Source organism: Tamandua tetradactyla, chromosome 9, assembly GCF_023851605.1.
Source record: "Tamandua tetradactyla isolate mTamTet1 chromosome 9, mTamTet1.pri, whole genome shotgun sequence".
Taxonomy (NCBI): Eukaryota; Metazoa; Chordata; class Mammalia; order Pilosa; family Myrmecophagidae; genus Tamandua; species Tamandua tetradactyla.
Window position 1 is genome coordinate 106,287,586 of NC_135335.1, and position 23,199 is coordinate 106,310,784.

The following is a 23,199-nucleotide window of genomic DNA, read 5'->3' on the forward strand; positions in this document are numbered from 1 at the left end:
CTGGGCCATGCATGGACGGGATCACGGGACAAGCCGCTGGTCATGTGGTCCTGGGGCCATAGCAGAGTGCCGACGATCTTCCTTCAATACCAGATTTGTATCTATGCACCTTTTCAACATCTGCAGGGTCCTGTAGAATCTGTTAGGCCTTTCAAAGAAGGGCTGCCTAATGATGGCAAAATACAGTATCTTGGGTCCTGCTGAAACATCTCATCCAGGGCTGCAGACTGAACCATTTCTACAGAACAGGTGTGGAAGAGTTTCTCTGCAGTTATGTTGCTAATTTCATCCTTAAATCTCTGTTCGTCAGAGAAGAGGAGAATCATTCCTTCTGTAAGTTTCTTGCACACGGTGAGGCAGAATTTATACCACTCACTGTTCTAGTTTGCTAGCTGCTGGAATGCAACACACCAGAGATGGATTGGCTTTTAATAAAAGGGATTTATTTAGTTAACATATAGTTCTTCAGAGGAAAGGCAGCTTTCTCAACTGAGGTTCTTTCTTACGTGGGAAGGCTCAGGGTGATCTCTGCTGGCCTTCTCTTCAGGCCTCTGGGTTCCAACAATTTTCCCCAGGGTGATTTCTTTCTGTATCTCCAAAGGCCTGGGCTGAGCTGCTAGCGCTGAGATGAGGTATGCTGAGCTGCTTGGGCTGAGCTGCGTTGAGTTCTCTCATTTAAGCACCAGTCAGTTAACTCAAACATCATTCACTGCAGCAGGCACGCCTCCTAGCTGACTGCAGATGTGTAATACCAGCAGTTCCACAGACTCCAGGTCTTTGTTCAAGTGGCTGATCTGGTCCACAGCCACACTTTCCTGGATCTGGTACCAGGAGATGGCAGCTATACACAGCTCCAGGTTCCAGGTCTGCACGGCTGTGAGGTCCAGCACACGCTCAGTGAACATCAGCATGACATTCAGGTGGTGCAGCGTGTGTGTGTTCTTGCTCCATCAGCGTCTCCTCAGGCAGTTCAGCGCTTCAAAGGGGATGTGTCCCTTTAAGCTAGGGTGTGAAGCACCATAAGGCAGGCATCTCAGGATTGGGGCTGCCTCTGCACCAGGTGGGGAGCCCAGGTATGCTTGGCCACTGGCAGGGAAGACGGGGCTTCCAGAGCTGCTGGGTCCCCTGAATTGTTCTCGTTTGAAAGACCACGTGTGTACAAGCAGGAGCCATGGCACTGTGTGGAGGGGACCTAATGGTGAACGGGACAGCCCTAGAACTTGCTGCTGTTCTGACAGGAGGTGCCAGCACCATGCCACGGCTCCTGCAGGAGTTATAGTCATTGGTTGTTTTGTGAAACCGTCCGTGCTACCCTAATGTAGCTGACCACCTAAGGATGCCTTTTAGTTTTTCATCTGAATAATTTCCCAGTACTGACAGATCTGCCAAGGGATGCATTGTGCGGCTCAGACCACTCACTGCCACCGATCTTTGTGTTAAAAGACAGTGTGAGCTCTCTCCTGGGGGTCTCTCCCATCCTTGGGCTGCCCTTCAGCTGGCCCCTGGCATGCACCCAAGGCCAGAAGGTTGGAAGACACATGAGTTTTAGGGATTCTGAAGGACACGGTGGCCTTAGTTGGAGAGCTGGTGAGAGTTGGTAAAGTAGTTTTAAAGGACCAGTCAGAACTCCATGGAGAAGATCCCATGTGCTTGGTGGGAGAGATCCCAAGGCTTCTCGGTCATCTGGGCTGAAGAGAATAGCTGTACCTGGCCCTGGCATGAGATGGGCACACAGGGTCAGAGTGCTGCTTTCTGAGCTTCTGCTTGTTCAGGTAGATGTGAGTGTGGGGGTACTTCACAGTTTAGCATCCAGCAAGCAAGATTGTGGCAACTGAGCCTGTGGCACTGGAGAACCTGAGGAACTCCTGGACTCATAGCCCTGAGGATGCCTACAGCAGCACTGGGCAAACTGCTCTGGAACAGCACCCACCAAAACAACATAAGGAGAGTAAGCCTGGAGGACCCAGCAGAGGGCTTCCATCCAACTGTTTGTGCTGTGTCTAATGGACCTGGGGAGCAGGAACCCTGCTGGAGGGAGCCCATAGGGCTGGTGTTAGACCTTTGTACCACTGCAGATCTTGGAAAACCATATGGAGATATGACAGAGCTGCAGGAGATGGAAGGTTCTGCTCTATGCCCTGATAGTTCCTTTTCTGAGCTGGGTCCGGAATGGGCACTGCCTCATTGTGAGGTGACACAGTAGGCTGGCATTGCCCTCCACACTGCAAGAATTCATTTGAAGCACGTCTGCCGGCATATCATATGAGATGCCTGACGAGATGTGTATGGAAGCAAAACAAACTCATCCATGTCACAGAAGAGTTCTTGCTACTAGCACTGGTAGAATCTTTGGGTACTTGTAGAAAGTTGGGAGGGCCCAATGTTGGAGATGATAAGCTTTCTTCCAAAATAAGCTGCATATATGGAAGGGACAGTGGAAAGGCAAATTGACAAGATGAATAGCTACAACAGGAGACAGAACCAGCATACACAGGGACTGGAACTGGGCAAGATTTTTGTTCTTACTGGAACTTGCTCAAGAAAAGGGTGGGCTAAAAAATCCTTCAAAGTCCACTCTATCTTTTTGGTTTCTCTGAAGCAAGCCCAAAAGATGAGCCAAATATGGTGATGTTTCTCTGGGAACAGTAGGCATTACGTTCCTGTTTTTTTCATAAAACAAACATCCTTAGGTCTTGAGGATTATTGGCCTGAAAAGGTGGTTTTCTAGCCAGGCGCTGATATATCACTGTTCCTATGCATCACAAATCTGTCTTGGCATCCTAATACTGAGACATTATAGCTTCAGGAGCCAAGTACATGGGGAGCCACACAGCATTGCAGCCATCATGTTACTATGGGAGGTAACGAGCGACTGGGTAGGACAGCAGAATGTTCTGCAGTTTCAGATCCCTGTGGATGAGGCCCTTGGCTGTGCACGGTCATCATGGCAGCTGCAATCTGATGCAGAAAGACTCGGATGGTGTCATCACTCAGAGTCCCCTTAGCTCACAAATAATCTACCAGGTCTCCACCACTGCAATACTCCATCACCAAACAGACCTGATAATTCCTGAACATCACAGGGTGCCACAATATTTTCATGCTGAAGTTCCTTTAAGATTTTAATTTCCTTTCCAAGCAGCATTTGTGATGTTGACAAGTTCTTTTTGTGAATACCTTTAATAGCTTCCTCCCAAGCAGTCTTCTGGAAGGGAGGTGCCACCTCCCAGAAGACCACGGCAAAGGTCCCGCGTCCCCCAAGGTCCCTGTTGCCTTACTTGAAGTCGCATCACTGCCATGGCGGGACATGCGGGGAGTGCGCACTTGGGTGGCCAGGGCGGAAACGGAGGAGGGGACCGCACTGGGCGGAGGTCCCCGAGGCCCAGCCCACCGCTGGCCATGGCCTCCCTGGCAAAGTTGGACCATGGGTGCCCCCCGCCGTCATTTTGCGCCCATGAAGATGCAGGCATGCCCAGGACAGCTGCAGTTGGGGGCGCCCCATGCCAGCTCCGTGTGACTGCTCAATATCAATTAATTTCTGAATGATTTCATATGGAGCCAATCATTTTGGTCTTATAAGCAAAATTCACTCAATCTGTAACGTTCACACTATATCGAAAACCCCTGCTACTCAAATCGGGGTCCCAGGACCAGCATCATCAACATCATCTTGGAGCTTGTTTAAAATGCAGAATCTTAGGGTGCCCACCCCAGAATCTACTCAATCAGAATTTGCATTTTTACTAAGGATCCGGGTGATGTGTAGGCACAGGTCGGACAGGCACTGGCCTAAGTCACAGAATTTCATGTTTGTTTATAAACTACTGTGGTTTATTTCATGTGTCAACTTGGCTAGGTTATGGTGTCCAGTTGTTTGGTCAAGCAAGGACTGGCCTGACTGTTACTCTAAGTATATTTCACAGATGGTTTTAGTTTGCTGAGCTATTCAAAGCAGATACCATAAAATGGGTTGGCTTTTAATAATGGGAATTTATTAGCTCACAAGCTTGCAGTTTAGATACTGTGAAAATATCCAAATCAAGGCATCATCAAGAAGATACCTTCATCCTTAAGACCAGCTGTTGGTGATCCTGAACTCCTCTTTCTTACGGCCAGGTACATGGCAGTGTTTCCTGGTCAATCCCTTCTCTTCTGGGTTTCCTTGCTTTCCGTTTCTTGCTTCTGTGGCTTTCTCTCTGTCTTAATTTCATTCCTTATAAAGGACTACAGTAGGAGGATTAAGACACACGCTGAGCCAAGCGTTAACTGAAGTAATCTCATGAAAACTTACTTATAATAAGTTTACACTCACAGGAATAGATTTAAAAACATGATTTTCTGGGGTATGTACATACAGTTTCAAACCACCACACATGAATTTGTATCTACAGTCAACTGAGTTCATCTAAAGCTGACTGCATCTATAATCAACAAATACACTCGCCTTCAGAAATGAGAGGAGTCTCTTCATTCAATCAGTTGGAGGTTTTAAAACTAGAACTAAGCATTTCAGAGGTCAGAAAAACAAATTCCTGCCTCTACCCCAGCCAGCTAGATTCTCCTGGGGAATTCAATGTCACCTTCATAGGAATTTCCAACTTGTGGCCTGCCTTACAGAATTTGAACTTGCCAATCCCCACAGTCATGTAAACCAATTTCTATACTAAGTCACTTAAAATTTACATGTATATACATGTACAAAAGTATATTTATAGACACATATATACATATAGACCTGTATACACATGCACACATATTCTGTTAGTTTTGTTTCTTTGGAAAACTTTGACTAATGCAACTGCCTTGTTCTCTTCAGAAAAGTCTAAGTTTCTCTTCAGCTTTGACTGCTGGGTCCACGCTAGATATTCATTTAGGTATAGTAAGACAACTGAAAACAAGACGAAAAGAAAGAACATTTCCAAGATAAAAATAAAATCCTTAAAAACACGATGTCCTTTGTTTACTTTATTTCCCAAATTTTTTTTTTTTTTTTATTTGCTGTCAGATTCTTCTATAAAGTATGATCTCAGAATTAGTTCCCTCACAGAGGTCAGACTCTGTCATACCAAGTGGATGAATCTGTGTTCAACAAGAATGAGGATGATTATATACTTAGAAGATGACCTTTGTCTTATCCTTTCTCTCTGAATTTGGATATTTCACCTCTTGTTATCAGTTCTGGCAACAGGCAGAACAGCAGGGATATAGAAACAAAGACAAGCTAGTCTGTTTTTAATTAGTGGTGTTGCTAAAAGATTTGATGAGTTGAAGATATTGGTTAAAATGAATTCTATGGACTTTTGGTAGATTTTAATTTTCCATGACACATTACCATTGACAAATGAATTAGATGTTCTAAAATGCTATTTGCTATATATTGGAAGCAATATTTTAGAGACCTGAAATAATCAGTGACAACCATTGGGACCCACGGAGTTGTTCAAGCATAGAGAAACTGGCTGAAAATTTTATTTTCAGGAGAACTTTGTATCTGAGGCATCTAAATGTAAAACTCAAATATAATAATGTCCTGACACCCTTAAGATAGAAATTAAGCTTTTAAAAAGTACCTTATGAATCCTTAACTCTTCCCAATTTCCAAATTTAATGACCCTTATGCAGAAATCCTATACTTTTTCAAATTTCATGATCTGCATTATCTGTATGGTAATAAAATTGTATATTTTTCAGGTCATGAAACACCTAGAATACATTTATTCTGCTTTAACTTTCCCTTTTGTTCTTCCTAATATTTCAAAGATTAGGGTAATAGGACTGGAACTTGAATGCTTCAAGAGCTAGAACCCACAGCCATTCCAAAGGGTGAATTACTCCAGACAGCATCTAAAAATTAATTATCACATTTCAACTTTATGATGAGCCTTAGAGGAGATGACATTCAAAAGAGGATATGTCCCCAGAATCTGACATTAACAAAAAGCAGAAGACTCTGATGACAAGGAGGAAAGAGAATAAGTGGGAAAAAATCCTGCTAAAAATGAATAGGGAAAAAAAATCTATGAAAAAGTACTACACATTTATTATATCAGGACTTATACTGCATATATACACACTGATGTTTTTAAACAGGTTATGTTTGTTTAGGAAAAGCCCAAAACAACTTTTCCAAGAAACAATATATGAAAGGGAAAACTTTAGTTTAAAGTGAATATTCAATATATAACTAGAACTAGATTTAAGAGATGGAAAATTAACAATGGGATAAGCGATTACTAATTGGTTTTGGTAATAATAATTATTGTGGGGTTGGCAAATGACTCTGAATAAAATATAAGTTTTAAACTGAACATGGGCCAAATAGAAGGAAAATTCTATTTCTGAATAACAGGCCAAGTTTCCTACTGCAATCACTTGCTTCACTATTATACACTATTACTCATGAGGAAAAATAGAGGGTGGTTGGCTAATACCCATATTATTCCTGGAATAACAGGTCCTATAGATAAGAAGAACTAATTCCATAAATAAAAAGATTGTAGCAATGCTATTACTACGTAATCATTTATTAAGATACTGCCACTGATGAGCTATATTTTGGTGAGGATGCAGAAAACTGGAAGCCAGCTTGGGAGGCACGTGAATGGTGCAGCTAGTTTGGAAACCTATTTGGCAGTCTGTAAGAACACATGCACATCTTAAAACCCAGAAATTCCACTCCTTGGATTATATCCAGCATATATGAATACACACAAACCTACACACTACATGCACATTGTTCACCAAATGACATTTCTTAGATAGTTCATAGCAACTCTATTCATAATAGCCTCAAACTGGAATACCAAAACACCCATCAACAGTAGAATGGATAAGTAACCTGGGGTATATTCACTCAGTGAAATACTATCACAATGAAAAATCTACAACCGCACAAAGCAATATGGATATATCTCACAGATACAATGTTGAGTGAAAGAAGCTAAAACAAAAGAGTTTGTATTTATATTTCCATTTATATAAAGCTTAAAACATGCAAAATGAATTTATGTTTTTGGAAGTCAGGCTAGTATTCATCATTGGAAACATAGGGACTGCAAGGGGGCATAAAGGGCTTCATTTGGGGGAGCTGGTCATGTTTTTATTCTTCATCTGGGTACTGGTTATATAAGAAAAATGGCCAAGTGCCCCCCTACCCCCAAGCTAGTGGAACATTCACACCCATTAGATCCTTATTAAGTACTGTGGGCTACAGATGAATAATTAAGCAAAGAAAGAAAGAGAATCCATACTCTTCTTTTTACCAACACTGGGGTGATAAAAGATTTTAAGTCATATGGGGCTACAACAAACATTAAGCCTTTTTACTTCACTCCAAAACAAAGACAGATTATTTGTCTAATTGGGCAATAAGTTCTTCTTTCCCTTTCTTGGCATTTCCTCAAGTCAGATCCCCCTGAAGCTATGTTGTCTCATTCCACATGAATTTTATTAGGAAGAGAAACCTGACGTGAGCCTGTTCAAGAGCACCTCAGCCAAGAATTGGGAAAGATGCTCAAAGAAGAGAAAATGTATAACATCCCTCTTATCTTCCTTGATAATGAAATCCTTTAGTTATCTGAGAGCAGGGAAGTGATGCTTCTTCACAGAACCCACTGGTGAGTGCTTTTTCTCAAGTACAGCCCAAAGATGGCAGAAGGTTTCATTTTGTTTTGTTTTTCTCTCCCCCAAGGGGACTACCCTTTCACTAGAGAATGCATTCACGTCATCAAGTAAATGTGATTCTTAAACAGGACATAAATGTTCCTTTTGGATGAGAACACTAGCCGGGTTCAGCTAATTCTTCATTCTCTATCTATATAAACACTTCCATTACATGAAAAGAAAAATCACTTAAAACCAAGGATACATTACAGAATTAAACCTCTCTTCAAAATCTTTTTTTTTTTTATTCCATATAGAAACACATTCTGCCATTACATTCTTTTATCCATAGCAACATCCAGTGGATAATCCACAAATCAATTAAAGACAAGTTAATAGCCAAAAGGGATCAAGCAACAAGCATTAGAAGCATAATATTTACAGGCACCATTCTAAAAATGTTTGTGTCAGAGGAAAGTTTGGTCTGGCAAGCTTTCCTTCTTAATCCAAGAATTTAAATGCATTATGATGACTTTTGAAAAATCAACAATTCATCACCTAATTACTCTCTACATATGACATCTGTGGTGGATTGAATTGTGCATCCCAGTGTGGGCTGTTCTTGGTCTTGGTCTGCATTCCAGTAGATGTGGACCCATTCATTGTAAATAAAATTCTTTCAAGGTATTACTTTGGTTCTGGTGTAGCCCAGCAGAATCAGGTTGGGATTTTTTTGTTTGTTTTGCATGCCACAAGGAGGGATGGTCAGGTCACATGACATTCTTTTTCCATGTGAGTATCCCATTATTGCAGCACTATTTGTTGTATTTGTTTGTTTATTTTTAGGGAAGTGCATGGGCAGGGAATCGAACCCGGGTCTCCCACAAGGCTGCGAGAATTCTACCCCTGAACTACCCTCGTACCTCCCAGGTCGGGCTTTAGTCTGCATTACTGGAACCCTTCATAAGCAGTGCAAAAATTAGATGGAGAGAGAAGCCACGGGGAGCAGCCAGAACTTGGATGTCAACCAAAACTTGGAGGAGAAAGGCAGAAACATCACTATGGACATCACCATGTGACAGGAAAGCCAGAAATTCCAAAGACTGCCCACCAGCGAGAAGATACCAACCCCAACAGGGAGCAAGCCTTCCAGCCTGTGAAACCCAGCCAGTGTTTCCCTGCCATTAAGCCAACCCATTGTGTGGTATTTGTTGTAGGAGCTGGAAAAGAAAACAACATCTATGTTTTGGGGGCAGACATGGACAGATATATCAAGCAATAAAATAATAATAAAGCACTATTATAGGACATACTACTGCTATTGATTTTTAACTGACAGATCTTTTTTATCTTAAATTTTTCTACTTACGAAACTTTTTGAGGATTACACGAAATAATGATAGAAAAGTATACTGCAAATTGCTGTTGTCATTATTATTTTAAAGTAATAATACCTGAGGTAGACAACTTCTATGATAGTATTCCACTATACCAAAACTCTTTCATTAGTGATAACTTTACCTTTTCTCCTTCTCCTTCCTCTCTTCTCCCTTCTCCTCCATTTACAATAACTAGGAAGTACAGGCAAATTCACTCAAGGGACTGGAGTGTGATCTGAGGACAGGCAGTATTGAGATTAATCTCCAGATGGTTCCATGGACTTCGTACAATTCTGCGTTATGGATTGCCCACCTCGGACAGCAGATGTACTCGTGGATGTACAGAATGGATATGTTTCAATTTATATGTACATCGTAAATACAACTGCCATTTTCTTTTTGACAGCTTCCCTGACTTCCCTAAGCAGGGCACACTTCCTCAGTGTGGTCCCTATTTTATTTTGTTTATTTATTTGTTAACTTGTTTATTTTTTGCCTTCCTTCTCTAGAACAAAAGCTTTATGAAAGGAGCGCTCTTATCTATGAAGTACCTTCCTATATCTCAGGTATAAGGCAAATTATTTAGACGGTTAATAAAATACCTTGTGTTATAGCCCTTGTGTCACGATTAGAAAGTCAACGGCTGAATTTACACGTTGGTTGTTAAGCCCAGCCACCGTTAAAAATTAAAATATATAAACTTGCAATTAAATAAATTATATTAAAGAGAATGGTAATTAATATTGAAAGTACCTCACTTCCTAATAATTCAACTATATTTCACTCACATCTATATCCCGGAGGGCATTTACTTCTATTGTATCTGTGTGGTAGAAACTACACTTTCCTTCCCAACCCCTGTCCAGTGACAACACTTTTGCAGCTTGACACAGGCTGTGAAAGGAGTCCTTTTGGCTAAAGGAATCGGCAAATACTACAAATAAGGTGTTTTTTTTGGTTACATCATTAAGCGTCAACTTTTACCAGCATGTCACCAACCATCCATACAGTAGGCATTCAACAAACAGTCTCTGAATGAGTGAAACAACTATTTTTATATCCCGATTGAGTACGTTTGTTTGTGATCACAATTATTCTTACTTTTGCAGTTTACTCCTTTAGCCCAGCCAAAAAAGCTTTTCTTCTTTAATTTTGTTCTAAAGCTTGCATTTTGGAACGTGGCTTAAATATTTGTTGTTCTGGAAATGTCTTTTGTATTTCCTTAACATAAAGTAATACATACTTATTCTAGTCACAAATTCACCTTTTCTCTTGAACATTTTAATTGTTCTTTCCAAATACACATGATTATAAGTATAAAGTCATATAATTTGATTAGTTTAAAAGTACCATATTGCCCTGTCAGTGGAATTTTCCTTTGCTCCTCATTCAAAGTAACCCTGGGAATTCATCTAACCAACCTTACCGATATTCAGAAATCTCTTTCCTATCTATTGTTGAGCAAGTTTTAAAAAAAAGCTCTTCAATTATGGTTCAAAAGTAGAAAAAGGAAAAAAAGGACATTAAGAGGGAAGACAGCCAAGGTGGGAGGTGGATATTTGGCTGAGTGAAAAGCATGATGGGGGTGGGGCCTCCAGAACAAGGAATTGCAAAATAAGATACATGGAAGCATATGCTTCCTCTTTTTAAGAAGTGTTCCTTATTTGCTCTGTCCAGAATGGACAAGTCTTAATTGGGCCACTCAGCTAAGGTACATCTCTTAACTTAAAAATACTCATCAACTTCATGACTTAAAGATAAAAATTAATGGTTGAAAATCATAAGATCAACATTAGGAGAAGGAATAATAAATACTAACTTTACCACTTACTAATCAGATGTATTCACACATGCAAAAGTGGTATAGTTTTAACCACAGCATGATTCTCACATTGACTTCAGAATCACTATGAGCATCATTACAAACCCTCAACAGTGGGGAATGATGCCTTTTTTTCTTTTATCACCTTTTTTTTGCATGTCCTGCCAATCCCCGTTGGGGACTAACTTCACACTAGTCCATCACTCCCGGATTACTTTAGCGTATCAGGACTTTTACAATAAATGCATGGGGTACTGATTTTTCTGTCTGCAGTTGCTCTGTGTGCTCCTTATACTACAAAGACCTGCTTCCTTGCACTCTTTAGAGCTCACCAACTGTATTTTCCTCTCTTTTTTCTGTTTCTGGTCTACCTTGCTAATGTACAGATTCTTTGGAGTGCTGGAGAAGGGCCTTTCATTTAATTCAGAAAAATTCAGCTGATAATGCCTTTTGCAAAAATGCTGCTTTCAAAACGGTCCTGCAAAAACCCTCTGCTAGCTGCTGTAGGAGGGGATTGTTAGACTTGTAGGTAAATGCTTGCACTTGGTTTTCTCTGGAAGAGTCTTTCTATAATTCAGAAGTCTGTCCTTCCATAGTTGCTACCGAATTCTAACTCCTAAACTCTACCCTGGCTACAAGAAGTAGGCACTGAATCATTTCCCCCTGCTCCTGAAGGCAATGAATTGTATATTTGTATAAAAGTACTAAATCTTATGTGCTAAAATGAGGGATGTGGATCACTGGAGTTCAAATTTGCAGAGAATCACCAAGAGCCATGGGCTCTAGCTCCAGATCTGAACTGTTAATCTGCATGACTTTAGGGTCTCTCTAGGTCTCCAGGTTCTTCATCTGAAACAAATGGGTCAAATGAACCCTCGGGTCCCCTCAGCTTGACCCCTGCTGGCAGAAGGAAGCAGAAAGCCTCCACACTGTGTGGGGTCTGAAAACATCTGCTTATAGATTCAGTCATCATCATGAAGCGTCTACTAGACGCTTAGATGCCTAGAAGAAGAGGCCAGGCATTCTTCAAGGCATCAGAAATACAGTGAAGGGGGAGAAACCCTTATCATGCGGAGCTTACATTCTAGTACTGATAACAGCTAACATTTATTTTAGTGCTCTCTACACGTGCCAGACAGTTAAGTAACACACTTAATTCTCAAAATACCTCTCTACAGATGAGGAAACTGAGACACATGAAGTTAAGGTACCTGCCCAATGCTGTAAGGCTCTAAGTGATAGCCCTGAATTTCACATATCCCAGTTCTGTGCAGCCTCACCCCAGGGCTCTGAAACCAGTCAGCCCTCCTAACCCACACTCATCACCACCTTTGGAGGCTGATTTTATGTGCAAGTTGCTTTGTTTATAGGCCACCTACATTGTGTTCTTCTGTAATCAGCAGCATTCCCAAAGATAAATGTTAACCCATAAAAGTATCTGACAAAAGAAGACTCAAATAATTGGTGAAATGATAAAGGCAGCCCAGAAAATGCTATAAAAGAAGTGGAAGGCAAGCCTGCCTTCATATACCTTGCTTCCTTTTATCTCATAATTGCCCTCTGAAGTAGGTATTTTTGTTTTCCTTTTACAGATATGCTCGTGGAAGTTGGGAATTTGCCCAGGTGAGAAAGCGGTAGGGGTGGCATACAAACCTGGCCTGCTCAGCTCCAAAGGCAAAGCCCTCCTACTACATCATACTGTGCCCTCCCCACAATCCATAACGACTGCTAATCTCATTGTTATTCTTCGGGACAAATACTGTCTCATAAGGTAGCTATTTTGTTAATTGGCCATTTAGCCAATACAACGCACAATGTGGCATATCATTAAGAAGGCCAGTTGAATATTCACAGCAACAGATTTCATAGGCATGACATAGGATGAAGTTGACCTCTCTAGCTTAGAGAATCTTCTGACTCCTCTGCAAAGCTGGCCAACAAGCAACATTTTGGCAGTAAAATAGAACCACATGAGCAATGTTTTTTGGCCAGATGCAATGAGCCAGATGGAAGCCCCTGAAGCAAAACCCAGGGAAGACAGAGCAGGCCACATAAAACCACTGGTTAATTTCCTTTGCTATTAATATAAGAAATACTTTTATTTTGATTTTTTTCCTGAATGCTACTTTAACCAAATATCAATTGAGTTAGAGGGCAGTTTAGATATTATGTAATACATCTACATTTTCATTGATTACTAATCCTTAGGCTTCTTTACCGAATTACGAGGTTTCTTTCTCCAGAGAAAGAGTCTGAGTTGAAGAGAGGAAGCAAGTAGATCTACAAGAATTATTCCTCTCCTTAGGGAATCCCTCCTGGTGTGGTGAGAAAAGAGCAGGTGAGGAAATTGGAGGTAGCAGAGTGACACTAGAGGATGCCGACTCCAGGAGAGACTGCCAGGGTTCACACTTCCCCTCCTCCTTTTACTCATCATGTGACTTCGGACAAGATTCTTAAACTCTGCCTAGTTATTCCATCTGTAATGTAGAAGTAATAACAGCTCCATCTCCTGGGGTTCTTTCTGAGGTTTAAATGAAACAATGCATGTACAGCGCTGTGAGCACAGAGGAAGTGCCCAATAAATATTAGCTCTTATCAATCTTACTCCAGTACATCTGTGTCCTCTAGTTCCTGAACCTCAAATTATCCTATTATTTGATGGTCTTTGTACCCATCTTCTCTACTAAAGAATTAGCTGACATGATGTCACTTGAGCTATGAAGTACCATAACCAAGTTATCAGCCCTGTTACACCTCAACAGGCTTTGAATGTTCAAATGTAATATGAAAAGATGAGCATGTTCTCAGCCATAAGCGATCTGGTTAATCTCTTAAAATGACATATATTCTAACAAGTAAGATTGGGGACATATGTAAAATAAAGTCCAAGTTCCTCCCTCCCTCCTTTCTTCTCTCACTTCCTTCCATCCTTCCACCTTTTTGGTTATCTAGTTGTTTTTCATCCCAGCCTATTGGTTCATTGGTGGCACTCATTTTCCCATCTAAGACTCAGGCTCTAGCCAGAATTTTCTAGTGAGTACTGTGAGGTTTGATTTGACAATGACTGATATGATCCGCCTTCCATTTTAACTGGTCTCTGTTCCTCATTACTATAAAATTTCCAGGTCAGAGTTACAGATTTGAGTGCAACTTTCTAAGAGCACAGGGGATGACTGAAGTTTAGTTAGGGCTTCCTTTTTTTTTTTTTAAGCAAAGATTGCTTTATCTTTTCATGGCCTGAATATCACTTGTGCTTTTTTCTCCACCTGATCGTTAAATTCTTCTTCTTTGTACTGTTCAGTCTATTTCACGTGAAAAAAATTTGCTTGTCAGCTTTTCTACAAAAGGTGCCAGTATGTTCAAGTGTGTTCAAATGAGCACCTATGTAGTTCTCTACTAAAGTGCTAGGGAGAGAAAGATGTTGAAAAGTATTGACAAAGATGAGATTTGGACACTTTTCTGGGTATTTCAATTATGTAGTATTTCCCATGATCCCCTTCCTATAAATGTTAAGGGGCAGGAGAACCGGAATCTGCTTTCTATCTCTGGCCTGTAGGATGGTTTGGCAATCTTTCTGCCCTATATTGAAATGTATCCTTTTTGGCTTTTTGTTCTGTTTTCATAGCACCCATCCCTATGGCATCCATTTAAATGTTTCTTTCACCATCTCCTTTTGAGTCGACAGAAAGCAGAAAGTTTAGTACTTTGCTCTGGTTGGAAGATCAGAGGCAACTCTAGAAAAGTATCTCTCCATTCAAAGTTTCATTGAATATTACTATACTTTTAAACAATAAAACTACATTGAATAATACAGCTTTCTAGTTTTCTTTTATGGGGTTCTCAGTCCAAGTCTTAACTCCTTGATTCTTTCTTTGCTTCCCAGATAATTGTCTTCCTTATTTGTTTTAGATTATATGGTTATAATATAACATAAATTCACTCATTAGTGCCTTAACTTGAAGTGAGCACATCACCCCCTCCTCTAAAAATAGATGTTAGAAGTGGGCACTAAAGTGAGGAGACAGCACTTTAAACAAATATACCAGAACTCAGCGGGACAAATCAGCATCTTGCCCTTCAAAGTAGCATTCATCTTTGAAAGCAGTGTCCTAATGCCATGCCGAGCTCTTCCTTCAAATTGTGTCTGGCACTGCATTCCAGGTCCAGAGGGAAATTAGCCTCTATATTACATCATCCTCCTTCTCTCTTCCTCTTTCTCTAACCCTACTGCCCATGCTCCACCCACTCCCTCTAGCTTTCTTTCAATCTCTCATTCTGACTGGAAGTAATTTGCTTAATAAGACATATATTAATCAAATGTGGCTTTTCAAAATATATATTTTACCCACAAAGAACAAAACTTTGTGACCACTGAAAAATGTCTTTCAAGCCCCTCTGAGCATTTTTAACTGTCCAAGCTGGAGAGTATTTCTCATAGATCAACACTCATCAAACATATATGATCTACTATCATTTGAACAAATCAAACTCAACTGATTTTCCCATATCCCAGACTCAGTTTACCTTCAGCCTAAATGCTACCAGGGAGACATAACAATGTCAAAGTAAAATATTCCAGCTTAAAGCTAAGTTTACCACCAATATCAGGCACAGTGTCCATTCAATATGCAAGGGTAAAAATGACACTACACTGGCACACGGAACATTTTACAGAGTAGAAAAGATTGTTCTTAAGCAAACAATCCCATGAGGGAGAAATCTAATGAAGAAATGCTGTCTGATGTTCAGCTCTTTTAGTTGCTTCAATAGTGGAATCAAACCCAAAGCCCCTCAAAGGTCAAAATGAGCCTAAGCTACTTGAATGTTTTAAGGATCTTGTCCATTAAAACAGAAATGAAGAAATACAAAAATAGAGTTGCAAAGTTGTGGAATATTTTAAATGTTTAAACGGTTTAAAACTTTTAACTCTAAGATGGTAGGCAATGAAACTGTGTTTTTCTTAAGATCATCACCATAGAATTTAACTGCATGTATGAGAAAGAGTGTGCATATACATGCATATATTGATTCATAGTGAATTTGAGGGTTTTTTTTTGGTCTGATAACAGTTTAAAGCTACACAGCAGACATTTCTTTTCCTTGCTGTCAGTATATTGCTGTGGCTGATTGCATAGGCACTTTTGGAGAAGTGACAGCTCTCTGGAAATAGGAGACCTAGGCAGCCAGCTGCTCTTCTAGCCCTCTAATCCCTCCACTCTACTCTGAACCTGCGATAGGCCCTGATCCTAATAACAAGTTGGTGCTGCCAATAAAGAGGACATGGGGTGATACCAAATGAGAATGACAGCAGCAGGATGCAGCAGGCATTCATTAATGGCCCCCCTGCTGTCTGAAACAGGGGTACAGGAGATTTGCCCAGCCTCTGCCCTTGGAGAGCTTCTGGTCCCATTAAGGAGACCTAACAGGATCTATGGCACAGTGAAGACAGTACATATAAAAATTAAACTAGTTATTACATGGGCAATCAATATTCAAATGAACAGCAAATCGATAAGAAATGAAGTATTTCAGGCTTCAGCAGTGAGGAGACTGGCCCAAGAATGGCCATTTGGGATGTCATCCCCACCTCTAAAACATGTACCTCAACAGCCTTCCTAAAACTACAAAGACTGGGCATTCAAATACATGGAAAACTCTTTCTAGTGCTTGTTGTATTTTGGAAGGAATACGAAGTCAACCAAAGGAAAAATGAAAATATCTTGGCCAGTCTGAGATGTCAGCTTTCATAATACATATGCTAATCATCCTATAGAGCTTAAACTATGAATTTCTTGAGACTTCTGATATTCTTTAATCTGTCAGGCTATTGCTTTTACTCTATGCTGTCATTAGATATTCTGGGTATTTAGGAACCTGATGCCAGGTCTCAGTGATCAGGAGAGCACAGATGCCATGATATATTGTAACTGGAAATATGCACAGTAATGTTTATAAATCTCCGATAACAAGTTATGAGCATGTAACTTAACACATATAAGTACGAGGGGAGCATTCAGTAGAACACTAAGCATGTATAGAAGGCATGCAATTTCTGTGGTCCACCAAATTTTATAACTAAAACAAATTGACAGAATTAATAAAAAAAAAAAAGTACGCTGTTCTATTTTGAAACCGAAATAAATGGAGATATTACCCATACTTTTACTTGGTAGCTTACATGTATCCTCTGCGAAAGTTTGCCTGCACACTGTTCCTAAGTGACTTTTATAATTTGATTTCTCTGATTTTATAGTTCCCTAAAAATTCCAAGGGCACTGTCTTCCTTACTATTTAAAGCAAACAAACTAATTCTGGGGAATTATTTTAATCCAAATGTTGAATGTTTTTCAATGCAGGCAAATCAGAACACATTTTAATCTAAATTTAATGTGTATTGCTACATGGGCCTGGCAGCTTCCAGGTATTTTGCATTTGGTATAAATAAGAAAGATCTTATTCTTTAGATTTTGGAAGCAGTTTCGCCTCAATTTGTTATGGTTGAAATAATACTCCGCTATAGCCTGTAACCAACTGGAAATACAAAAAAAAGAGTGAGAAGAATCCATCTTTTCTTGGAAGTATTTAGAAAACTTATGTAAAGTAGGAAATCAAAGATTTTTCTAAGTGGCTTCTGTCTTTCTAGTTATTTGGTTAAAATAATCTAACTTTGATGTAGCACAGAAGTATCATTGGTAATTTACTAAAGCGGAAAGTGAAGATTTTTCATTTGCTTTTTAGGGAAAATTTTAAAAGTCAACTATTATTAATATCTTTACTTTGAATTCACAGTATCTAATAATGCTGGACAAGATTAAAACTCTGAATTACCAAGAACTGAGATAGTTTCACTGTTTCCATCTGAGTATGTCCTGGGACCCATATAAACAAAACTGTAGTGCTTTTGACGTTGTTGTTATTTAATCAAATGAGCACCCTTTCCTGGCAGACTTAACCTAAAGTATGACCAATATTGGCTATATTAGGCCATTAGGCAAGTTAATATGTTAGTTTCCCAGATAACAGTAACATCAATGCTTTTTAAAGTTCACCATTTAGCTCTCAAAACTGAATTTCAGAATTTAGTCTACTTCCTTCTACTTCTGCAGATTCTCACATACCCCTGATGATTTTAAGGTCCACATCTAATTAACTCATATTTCATATACTGTCAATTTAACCAGCATTATGAGTTAAATAGATCAACACCGTGCAAAGGCTTGCTGCAAAAGGCCTAAAGCTACAAAGGCAGATGAAAAAATCCTTCCCAGTTAAGAAAAGCAAAGAGCAATACCTGTAGGACTTTGCGAAACGCAATCTCGTTTTGGCTCTTGGCGATGGTACCGGCACAGTGCTCCCAAAGGATCCCAAAGAAAAGCCATTTGCAAAGAGGGTGCCAAGTTCGTTGGGAGCAGTGGGAAGTCAGAGCTGGTGCAGGGCCCTGGGCCAGGGGCCCTGCACGGAGCAGGAGGCACTTGTAGCTGAGTGAGGGTATTTCCTCTGTGCTGTGGTATGCGCTGACAAGAGAGGTGGCAGGCTGGCTGAAGCAGGGCTGGAAGGGATGGCTGGGACTTCCTGCTGCATGACACTTGCCCTTTGCGACAGAGCTTGCTTCACTCAGACCTTATCTCATTATTAAAGTGAGAAACACTCTGTCACAAATTTATTTTTATTTATAGCCCTGATTCAATAGCAAAGTCACATGCCACTCCTGAAAAGCACAATGCACACACACATACAGAGTGAGAGGTGTGATTGAAGTGAGCGAAACTTCATATCAAGTGTGAACCTCAAACAAAAGAGTAAATAGACAGTTTCCTTAAAAACAAAAATGAGTAAATGCATGTCTATGTGACAAGGAGCTGCCAAATATTTTCCTATTGCAACCAGTCCTAGAAACAAAAGCTGAACACCATTATTAGCAAGCCTTCCACAAGGATTTAATCATCTTGAACACATACGAGTCTCTCTGCAAGTGAGTATGAGAAGAAAACAGATCGCTTTCAGAAGTTCTTGGCAGATTTCCCTCCAGGAGATGCTGCATCACACTGGAGAGTGAATTATAACAAATGACTTTGATAACACAAAGGTCAATTTCTGGGTCCATTTTTCATTCCCTAGAAACATTTCTTAAGTCTCCAATACATTTCTTAAAACAAACTTTCTTTTGAACTAAATAAATGGTGAAAGCCAAATAGAGCATTCCACATGCTTTATGCCTGGGGCACGTTTCGGGAGGCACATATTTCAAGATATCTTACTCGGGGAGTCAAAGGACCCCAGTGCCGCCATGGGTCCTCTCCACCAAGCGGTATTTAATGTCAACAACACAACATCATTCCATCAGTTCCTGTCCAAACCGTGCACGGCGGGTGACTTCAACTGCAAACCAAGGAACCGTTCCACTTTTCGAGGATAAGATTAGAGAGAGCCCCAGAGCCAATTTAACACACTCGGAACCAGACAAAATTGACTAGGAGTTCAGCTCAGTCAAATGTCAACATAGCCACTGAATTTCGGTATTCCGAAAGTCCAATCTGTCTCTTATTACCCAGGGGTTCAAGATATTCATGGGGTTTCCTTCAAAGCTCAAGGCAGTCAACACGAAGTTTATTTTCACAACTGCAGCCCACATGCCAGGAGTTCTTGAAAATGCCCAAGGTTCCATATCAGCTCTGGGGATAAGGAATGGAAAGCGTTTTTAAGGTTTCCCTTCTTTGCTATCTGCCTGTGGGCTTAAAAGAGAGGGGATGAGTGATGGGTGCCCAGAACAGCAGTGACCACGGGACAGTCAACATTTCAAAAATAAAGGTATTCTCTCAGAACCAACTCCCAAGACTTAATGCTTCGCAAACTCTGCCTTTTTGCTTCTGAATAGGGTTGTGCATTGCACGCCAGCACAAAAAAAAAAAAAAAAAAAAGGTGGTCGTCTCCCTGGTATTCTTTCGGAAGGCCCTCATGGTATGCGGAATTCTACTATGTTCATTTCATTCCTTTATACTATTTAATTTTCATCTGGTGCTAGCTCCTAGGAAATGTGAATGCTCCCAGAAGCAGCGGAGATGAAAGCCAGACAGGTTGGGCAAGGAGTGGCGCAGTCTCCGAAAATTGGAGGGAAATTTGGAGGGTGAGGTGGAGGGGATGGATGCGGGGAGCAGAGAGGCAGGAGGGGGCCACAAAGAAAAAACAGAGAGAGGAGGGATGGCAGTGGTTAGGAGCTGCACCTTTTACTTTCCATGCAATACAAATGTTGTATTTGGTGGTTTACATTTTGTAGGTGAAACAGGGTCACTGATTTCTGATATTGAAAACTACATTCCATGCATACAGCTTTGGAAGCAGAAAAATATTACATGCACTGTTATCTCAGTTTTACTTGTTCACAGATCCCTACTTTCTCACACAGATGAAAGCCAGCAGCAGGCGATTTGCCTAGCAGTTTTGCCCACCTTCTTACCAGTTTATGTTTTATAAAAATGGTCAATTAATCGATATCCAGTGGACAAAATATAAGGGCACATCAATAACCCAGGATGAAGTTACTACAGATATAAGAACGTCCAACTTTTTCTAAAAGAAATGTATAATGCAGAAGAGACAAGATTGCCTGTTTTGTGATCACCAAAAATGTTTTGTTTTCTTTTTTTTTCTTTCCTCCCCCTGCTTCAGGAAAGCAGACATCTTGTTTAGTCAAGCAGGAGGAAAACAATGGAACTCTAAATGTAAAATTATGACCTGGTAAACAGAAACTTTGGTCCTTTTTCCTAACGTGAAATTGGTTAAAGACATAATTTAATATCTGCCAGTATTAATTCTCTTTCCTTTAAATGATTACTTACCGCCTCCTTCCCATTTCTTCTGCACAGTTATGGGTAATCCCTCCTGGATTACCAGGCCTCAGTAAGGTCATAGAAATAAGATGCTTATTTTTGAGATTAATAATGAACAGATGGAAATCTTTATTTCAAATATAAATATTGCTATTGCTTTAAGGGAGTGGCTAGTACTTCACAGACATGAGAATTTAGAAAATTGGAAAAAATAAAAGGTCAAATAAGATGTTTGTCTAGGATGAAGTTTTGCTGCTATTCATACTTCAACCTGCTGTTTATTTCTTTTACTTCATGGTAAGCCCAGAAAATAAAGAAAGTAGAATTTGTTTTTGACTATTTCCAATTCCTGTCATATTCTTAATTAGTTATTTGTCAGAAGAATTTAGCAGATGTGATTGAATGGCAAGGAGAAATGTTCTATCTCTGAGACAAATTCTTTTTGTTTGAGTTGAAAACTAAATTTATATTTCAGGACAAAAGAGATTCTGAAATTTAGACATTGCTCCCACCCAATTCTTAAATATATAATCTCTATGCCCTCTAAAATCTCAACAAAACGCCCACCTGCTGCCAATAATTTACATCTTTCCCTCAGCTGAGGTCTAAATAAGGCATCTTTTTTTCCTTCTTAAATTTTTCTGGGATTTTGGTTCCAAGATACCAGATGTTGCAAACAGCAGATTTGGGTGTGGGGATCTTATGCAGAACCTCAGAATTTCCTTTACAGGAGATAGCTACCACAAATCAAGTGGGAACTCCCAAATTCAAAAAACAAAAGGGAGAATATAAACATGGCCCACATATGCATTTATTCACAGACCAGTCACTTCACTGACAAGTGAAAAAAAAGGGGTTTGAGCTAAACTTTAGAGAAACAAAGAGTTACATGAGACGGGTTGAGTTATGTTGAAATACATTGCCTCAGCAAACCAGAGCAGGCGAGAGATGGGTTTCAGGATAATGCAGTATTGTGAAATAGTCACCGGTCACAGACTCAAAGCCAACAGAAGTTAATGTAGAAACAGTCTTGATTACCAGATATCTCTTATAAGACTTTCATTGTAATAATGCTGTTTCAGAGTCATGTTTCAAAAGGCTGTGCCAAGAGGAAATTCAACAAGTGAACTCATTTACTTCTAAAAACTAATATTCATTCAACACAAGTAATTGTAGTTTTAAAAAGGCTTTTCATTGCATTAATTTATTACCATATCAACCATAAATCATTTCTCCAAATGGAAATGCACAAAACAATGCTAGCATTTTATATGAATTGCTTTCAAGCATTCATTTAAAACTTTATAGTGACCCACTTGATCCAGAAGTAAATGCTCTTCTGTTCTGAAATGGGGAAGAATCAATTTATAAACTAAAACATGGTGGGATGCTGACAGACCTAAAGTTATGATCTTAAGTGCATGAAGAAAGTATAGCCTGAGTTTTAAGCTTTTACAGATGAATCCTTTACTCATATTTGCCCCAGGACACAAACAAAAATAAATAATGTAAAATAATTAAACAGAATATATAAATAACAGGAGACATGATTAAACCTAAGAATAAAAGGATCGGCCTGTCTCTCTAGAGCCTGCCCTCACTCAATTCTCGAGTATGTACTTATTTCTTTTCAATAAACTTTTCACACTTGCTTATTTAAAAAAAAAAAGGATTAAAAAACTATGGGTTGTGGATAAAATAATCCACTGCACCCTTAAAGTTTCTGTCTACATTAATTTTAGTAATGTTTTAGCAACTTGGGAGGTAATTAAGTCTTTTTATTGAAGAAGGAAACTGAGCTCCTTCTAAATACTTGGATAAGTTGGGATTGAAGGAAAGAAATCAGGGAGGAAAAAATGGGAGAAGAGGAAAATAAATTTCACATTTATTGAGCATCTATTAAGTGTTTGGGAAAGTCCTAAGATATTTTTCTAACTATTCAACAGGAAATATTTCTGGAGGCAAATTCTTTAACAATTTTGAAACTGAAATAGTCTATCACTTCATCAATTTTGAAACTGATATAGTCTAATGACTTGAAATAAAGAACTAAAAATGATTATTTTCTTTTTTTTGCTGTTTGTAAAAGGTTTTTAGACTCAGTAATTACCTGTGCAATTTTCTGTTATAAAGATATAAAAGGCAGAAAGCCCTCCTGTTCAATATTGTTCTCATAAATACAGACTGACAAAGCCCTACTTAAATATTGACTGGTGAGGGAAGGGTAGAAATAGAATTTCATCTTGAAAGCCACTTCCTCCAGGAAGTCTTCCGTGCTTCCCCAGACCAGATTATGTCTTCACAGCACTTCCTCTTTATCAACCTCATCATATCTGTAATTAGCTATTTAATGTCTGACTTCCCTGATAGACCTAAACACCACATGGATTTGGACATGTCTACTTTCTCACTGGATCCCCCAGGGCCCGGAAAAATAAAAGTTGCAATAATATATACTGAATGAATAAATGAACCAATAATCAGACGGTATCTTAAGAATAAGATGCATCTCCTGCGTTATATTTTTATGTCCCTAAATAGGGGCAAAAAAATTCACCTCTAATGATTT

General features: G+C 39.6%; 1 protein-coding gene and 1 pseudogene across 20 annotated transcripts in view; both read right to left on the reverse strand.

Moving 5' to 3' along the window:
• The window catches only part of PDE4D (phosphodiesterase 4D), a 1,724,553-nt gene that overhangs the window by 404,960 nt on the left and 1,296,394 nt on the right, over window positions 1-23,199 (reverse strand). The gene's annotated exons all lie outside the window — the stretch shown is intronic.
• LOC143647339 (serine/threonine-protein kinase ULK2 pseudogene) lies at window positions 243-14,645 on the reverse strand (annotated as a pseudogene).